We start from the raw sequence: 7,237 nt of genomic DNA, 5'->3' as shown, positions 1-7,237 counted from the left end.
ATATTATAGCCTCTAAAACCTAATATTATTGAAGGGTCCTTTTAAAGTTTAAATAGGATTTTTTTAAGTTATATTTTTAGATCATTAGACCAGATTAGACCTATTAAACGAGCCCCCAATACTGCACTGCCCATACCTACGCCAAGACTGGACCTGAGTATTATTAGTGGTTACATAACGTTTATTGTTTGAAGGTTTGCATGGCGAAGTATAATATATAATTAATGCTTGCAGTACACCACGTACATAGTTCTGAAAAGAACTGTTATTGGTTGAGAATATCTCGACGTTTCGGTTGACTTGCTTCAACCGTCTTCAGGAGAATAATATCTGCAGAGATCTCAAACAGGGAAATACTTATATGTTTGAGTGATGAGACTTGCTGCTGATTGGTTGAAAACTAAACAAAGGCTGAGCCTACTAGGGAAAAGCTATACAAAAGCTAAAATTCACGTTTGCTATGCATATATCATGCACTAGAAGTGGAAGACCATAAGGTATTGGGAATGTGCCTCTCTCTGGTATCAGTGTAAAAGTGTAAGGTACAGGATAGCGTGGATTTAAACATTTTCCTAATGGTAATATTCAAAATAAGTGTCAAGGAAAGTAAGTATGATTGTTGGAAAAAATGGTCAATATTTTATTTTGATTTCTCACCCAGACCTTCGCCTGGGCGAAGTGGGCGAAGGTTTGGATCTGCATCTAGTTAGCATGAATTTTGTAAGCCAGGACCCAGTAGTATTTTGTTACGTTTCTTCACAGAGGAGGGGGGGGGGTTTCGTCGGAACCCCTAAACCCCTTTGGATCCGCCACTGGTTTGTGTGTCCACAACGAATTAACACCTTGGTTACATTTAAAAGTTCGGCAGAGAGCTCCAAACTGGAGTAAATTTGTTGTCTTCCTTCATCCATCCCCAATTAACTGGGTCCTGTTCAACTCTGAGGGCATCTAGACAGTTTTACCACTTCCTGGATTGTAGTACAGATTGTTTGACATGTTTCTTTAATGTAGCTGATGTTGGCGGTTATTCTCTATTGCCTTTCCCCAGTTGTAAATAGGTATCACCTTGCATCATTTACCTTCTTACCATCAAATGTGCCGCAGTACATAGCAACAACCAACTGTTCTAGTGTCTGTTTCACTAACATCTCCTATAGATTCTCTAGAATACTGGAGTCATACATGGCATCTTTTTACAAGTTTCGTTAAATGATGGTTTACCTTACCTTGAACAGATGAAGTTGTATCACAACCGCTAAAGTAGTGAAAGGACAATTGTGAGCGGTTGATATCTGTGGTCCCAGAGAAGTAGCAATCGTGTGTATTGGAATGTACTTTAAGTGCTTCCCCTCGAGCCAAAGCTCCTGGATGCCATGCAGGTATTCTGTGGAAAGTTGACAACTCAATAGCAGCAACATCACTGTCTACAGTCTTGACAAGAATGCGTGGACAATTTTCAGCAGCATGTTTAACATGAACAAATATACGTTCATCTGCCTCTTCCATGTTACATAGCAATGGTTGCAGATCTACATACTGGTTTGCTACAGCTCCGTCTCCGAGAGACTCTACAAACAATCCGTGGTTTGTGTCAATGTTCTCAACTACTTCGTTTACAATTAATGGAAACACTCTGATTTGTTGTCATCACATCTCAGGAATGTAGACCAATTGTTGGGCTTACTCCCGCTGGCTTTGATGACCCTCCTCACACCAGAGCCGCGGTTCGAACGCGTACCAGAATTTAAACTGCCTTTAAAGTATGTGTGTAGTGTAAAAAAATTCGACATCAATCGGACCTATTCGATGTCGAATATTGACTAATATTGAATTGTATATTTTTGGAAAATATTTCAGCCGTTCCAAATCTCTATCCTATTCTTCTTTCTTCCTTTATTCTTTCACAATTTGCACTTTTTATACTTAATTTACTTTTTATTCATAATTTTATACACTACACACATAGGCTAGTCACTAGGTTTAGGCCTAGGCTATGCCTATTACTATATTATTTAAATATACAATTTTAATAGATATTATTTTAACATAGACATAGTAATTCATACATTATTTTTGTGCTTTTAGACCAAATGGTTGAGGAGTTATGATCATCATATGTTGTATAAAGGTCATTGACCTCTGACCCTGAATATTTGGTCAACGCAGCTACTAGAAGCCTGGCAAAAATGTTTCAATAAATGTTGATCCCAAAAACTTAGGTGTAGCCACTACTTTTGTGCATCTAGGCGAACTTGTTGAGGAGTTATGACAATCATAGTTGTATAAAAGTCATTGACCTTTGACCCTGAATATTTGGTCAACGCTAAAAGGCAAAAATGTTTCCATAATTGTTGACCCCTAAAACCCAGGTGTAAATACCATTTTTATGCTTTTAGAGCAAGTGGTTAAAGACTTATGACCCAGAACATGTTATATACAGGTCTTTGACCCTTGACCCTGAATATCTGGTCAACGCAACTATAAAAAGGCGGCAAAAATGTTTCCATAATTATTTACGTATAGACGTACAAGAATATACAAAAAGTCCTTTTATTAGAGTTTGTTTAAGGTTAAACCATATTTAGCCTCTACTAGTACAGGCTAAATGTGACAAAAATCCTATTTAACCTTAAACAAAACTCTAATAAAAGGACTGTTTGCATATTCTTGTAGGCCTATATTTGAAAAGCCATGAACAAATTTTTGCCACCTTTTTATAGTTGCGTTTACAAAATATTCAGGGTCAAAGGTCAATTACCTGTATGCAGCATGTTCCATAGACTTGCCACAAGTCTCTTATTTTTTATTATTTTTCTCATTCTGGACAGCGCCACCAACGAGAAAGTCAATTTATAGACGGAATAAGCGAAAAAAAAGAATCGAGTATGGGACGCCAATTAAATTAGGTATGGCGCTCACTAAGTGCAATAAAGAGGGAGTAACCTAAAATTAGGGCCTGGAACCCAGGCTACATGTTCCAGGTCGTAACTCTTCAACTTCTTGCTCTAAAAGCACAAAAATAGTGCCTACACCGAGATTTTTCGGGACAACAATTATGGGAAATTTTTGACGCCTTATAGTAGCTGCGTTGACTAAATATTCAGGGTCAAAGGTCAGAATAGCTTTTATATAGCATGTTTCGGGTCGTAAATCCTTAATTACTTCGTCTCAAAGCACGAAAATTGTGTCTACACTTAGAATATACAAAAAGTCCTTTTATTAGAGTTTGCTTAAGGTTAAACCATATTTAGCCTCTACTATAAGTTTGATAAGAACTTAGCTACTGAATAATAACAAGTACCGGTCGTGTCAATAATAGGTCTTAGGGGTGGAATATTATCAAAATCTTTATGTAATTTAGGTAGCCCATGGGCTCTAGCAGGCATGGTTGATACTGGACGAATTTCTTTGTATTCAGTTTCAGTTAGTTCATTTCTATTAATTTTAATTTTACCATTTTTTAAATTAATAACCAACCCCTTTTTTAACATTTTTTAAATTTTAAATCTACTTAAGATTCATTTTGTTACTTGGGTTGTTTTTAGTACCAATTGGGGTTTTCAAATGTCTTTTTTCATGTTTTTACACTGAATATTACGCTATCTTAGTATATGGCTCTCAATGTACCTATTAATATTAATTCTGGTTGTATTCAGAAACTTGAAAAAAATCAAGACTTACCAAAGACTTCATTGGGCATACCCAAATACTCCAGATCGTCTCCGCTGCTGTCTGCTCTTCGTTTGCCAAAGATCTGTGATATTATTAATAATTATCATCTTGACTTAATTTCACAGATTTTTAGAAGCGACTCTAAATCTCAATAGTTTTATTCTCACTTACTAAATTGTGAGGCCACCCAAAGTGTATCAGTTCGCAATACACTGGTTGATAGAATAAAGAACTCACTCTTTCCAATATGATGTTATTTAATATGTTATTTGACAGTTGTCAAAAATAAAACTGAAATATGATTTGAAGTACAATTTTAATGAAGATGGATTATCTTATAGTGTTAAGACAATTTTTCAGAAGTATCCGTTTTTAGACGTAACGGCAGACACCTATGGAACGCCTCCTCTGCCTTCAGTTCACAATCATCATGTAGTCATTACCAATCATCATGCAGTCATTACCAATCATCATGCAGTCATTACCAATCATCATGCAGTCATTACCAATCACTATGCAGTCATTACCAGTCATCATGCAGTCATTACCAATCATCATGCAGTCATTACCAATTACAATACAGTAGAATATGCGCAAGTTTATACCGCCACCTATAGACAACATTGAATATCACGTGAAGTGTTTTGAATGCATTTTATATCTCTCCTTTTCGGAGGTTTTCTATAATAAATTATTATATCATCTTTACTTCAATGTGGACAAAGTTTCACGAGACACAAAATTCCTAAAATTCTGGATTTATTATGTTGAGTTTTGTATCCATCTTACCAGGGGTGGTCCAGTAACTAAGGGCGCTTTTTAGTACAGAAAATAAATATGTAGGCCTATATATAATGAAACTTCTAAGCATTTTTTTTGCATATTACAGGCATTAGTTTAGGGCTCCGGGGGAGCTACACTCTGTGGTGTTTGAGGTTATTCATAGAATTTGTGTGAACTTCAGTCGTGTATTATGAATATTTTTGAATATTAGTATTTTCAAAGATAATTATCTGAATTATTATTATTTTTCCCTTTGAAAAATGGATGCATCGGTCCGAGACCGCTTGAAATGTAGGCCACTTCGCCACTGGATGTCCCCGACGAGGGGAAAAATCTCCCCGACAAGAACAAAGTGGGCGTGGTCGAACGTCGCTTTAAAAGCCTCGAAAGTGGTCTAGGGGGAGAATCTCCCGAAATTTTGACTATTTATGGGTTTCAAAGGCTTATTTATTCGATTTTAGAGTATCTACAAAATACTTAAAATTTGTTTTCTACCGGACGAATTGTGGTCTCTCTTCCCGATGGGGGGGGGGTGGATGGGCAGCTCTCCCCGACGAGGGGGCCTGGCTCCCATCCCATCCCCCGCTGGGCGCCACCCCTGTAAACGTTCCCTTGCATATTTTTTAAGGGGGAATGTATGGTCCCCTCACTTTTCGTGAGTGAAGAAGATATGCCTGAAAAAGCGCTGTACAGCCAGAGTACATCGTATTTTATAGCAAGATGCCGGTATCTCTGCCCACAAACATCTGAATTACCTATAATACTCGACTCGAGTGCGCGTGCCTTTATTATAATTTGAGAACTATGAGAAAAAGCGTTTCGGCACATGAAGTAGTATTTTCTATGGTACATCACAGCGATTAATTAGATGATGAATTTTACTATATAAGATTGTCATGTCCGGCAATCTAGAGATACAATTAGATCTCTATGGTTGCCGAAAATAGCTGATAAAAGATAATGAGAATTTGCTGGCGCTTCATTTTGACTATATTATAATGGTGATGTGATAACGATGAATTTTACTATTTAAAAAGTGTCGTTTCCGGCCATCTTGGGGTACTATTTCCTAAAATTTTCTCCCCTCAGCCCCAACCAAAAAATACCTGGCAATTTAAGGATCATGCAGAAGAACACAGGAGTGTTATTATTTAACTGTCCGGAAATTGACGGGGATTTTTAATAACTTAATTAATTATACAAATTAAGCAAATTCAAATGTTTTATTCTAATTCTAAGATTTGCTTTAGAAATGTGATTTCAAAAAGTATATTAGTGCATCACGCACTGAGTAGGCCTATTCAATACATATTCACGACAGGTTGGGCAAAATACATATAGGCCCCCTAATTGATTCTCCTGACGCAAATCCAGGTATTGTCTATTCCATCACGATAATAACAATTACCATTCAATAATACAGCATTCATCAACCTACTTGCAGTGAAGTGAATATAAAATGTATTCGTGAAGTTATGATGATCTGAAGTGTTTAAAAACGTACACAATAATAGTTGAACCAACTTTAAAATACCATAAACACAAATGTGCGTGACGATATTTTATTGCTTTAGAAATGTGATTTCAAAAAATACATTAGTGCATCGTATGTAAGGGCTTGTTTTGTTGGGGTTTTTTTATTTGCAGCGTGTGGGAAATTGGTAATAGGTAAATTGTAATGAATATAATCAATATTATAGCCTCTAAAACCTAATATTATTGAAGGGTCCTTTTAAAGTTTAAATAGGATTTTTTAAAGTTATATTTTTAGATCATTAGACCAGATTAGACCTATTAAACGAGCCCCCAATACTGCACTGCCCATACCTACGCCAAGAATGGACCTGAGTATTATTAGTGGTTACATAACGTTTATTGTTTGAAGGTTTGCATGGCGAAGTATAATATATAATTAATGCTTGCGGTACACCACGTACATAGTTCTGAAAAGAACTGTTGTTGGTTGAGAATATCTCGACGTTTCGGTTGACTTGCTTCAACCGTCTTCAGGAGAATAATATCTGCAGAGATCTCAAACAGGGAAATATGTTTGAGTGATGAGACTTGCTGCTGATTGGTTGAAAACTAAACAAAGGCTGAGCCTACCAGTGAAAAGCTATACAAAAGCTAAAATTCACGTTTGCTATGCATATATCATGCACTAGAAGTGGAAGACCATAAGGTATTGGGAATGTGCCTCTCTCTGGTATCAGTGTAAAAGTGTAAGGTACAGGATAGCGTGGATTTAAACATTTTCCTAATGGTAAAATTCAAAAAAAGTGTCAAAGAAAGTAAGTATGATTGTTGGAAAAAATGGTCAATATTTTATTTTGATTTCTCACCCAGACCTTCGCCTGGGCGAAGTGGGCGAAGGTTTGGATCTGCATCTAGCATGAATTTTGTAAGCCAGGTCCCAGTAGTATTTTGTTACGTTTCTTCACAGAGGGGGGGGGGGGTGCGTCGGAACCCCTAAACCCCTTTGGATCCGCCACTGGTTTGTGTGTCCACAACGAATTAACATCTTGGTTACATTTAAAAGTTCGGCAGAGAGCTCCAAACTGGAGTAAATTTGTTGTCGTCCTTCATCCATCCCCAATTAACTGGGTCCTGTTCAACTCTGAGGGCATCTAGACAGTTTTACCACTTCCTGGATTGTAGTACAGATGTCTCTTATACACATCTAGATGTGTATAAGAGACAGCTATAGAGGCGTGCCTCAATAAATAAGCCAAATGATTTATCCAGAAGAATTTGGAATGCCATAGGTTTAATTTAGTGCACT

General features: G+C 36.9%; 1 protein-coding gene across 2 annotated transcripts in view; it reads left to right on the top strand.

The window, feature by feature from the left end:
- Positions 1-569: 569 nt before the first annotated feature.
- Positions 570-7,237, top strand: part of LOC117118114 (alpha-(1,3)-fucosyltransferase 6-like) — a 9,648-nt gene continuing 2,980 nt past the window's right edge. The window contains exon 1 of one of the 2 annotated variants that reach the window (XM_033262618.1): positions 570-606. The gene's annotated coding sequence lies outside the window, so the exon portion shown is untranslated. Of the gene's footprint in view, positions 607-6,617; positions 6,747-7,237 lie in introns of those variants that run through there. The other variant, XM_033262617.1, reaches the window with a different exon arrangement.

Source organism: Anneissia japonica, unplaced genomic scaffold (genome assembly GCF_011630105.1).
Source record: "Anneissia japonica isolate Jap-2015-1 unplaced genomic scaffold, ASM1163010v1 scaffold287634_len692169_cov176, whole genome shotgun sequence".
NCBI classification, from domain to species: Eukaryota; Metazoa; Echinodermata; class Crinoidea; order Comatulida; family Comatulidae; genus Anneissia; species Anneissia japonica.
The sequence above is the reverse complement of the archived record's forward strand: the minus strand, read 5'-3'. Positions and strand labels throughout refer to the sequence as shown.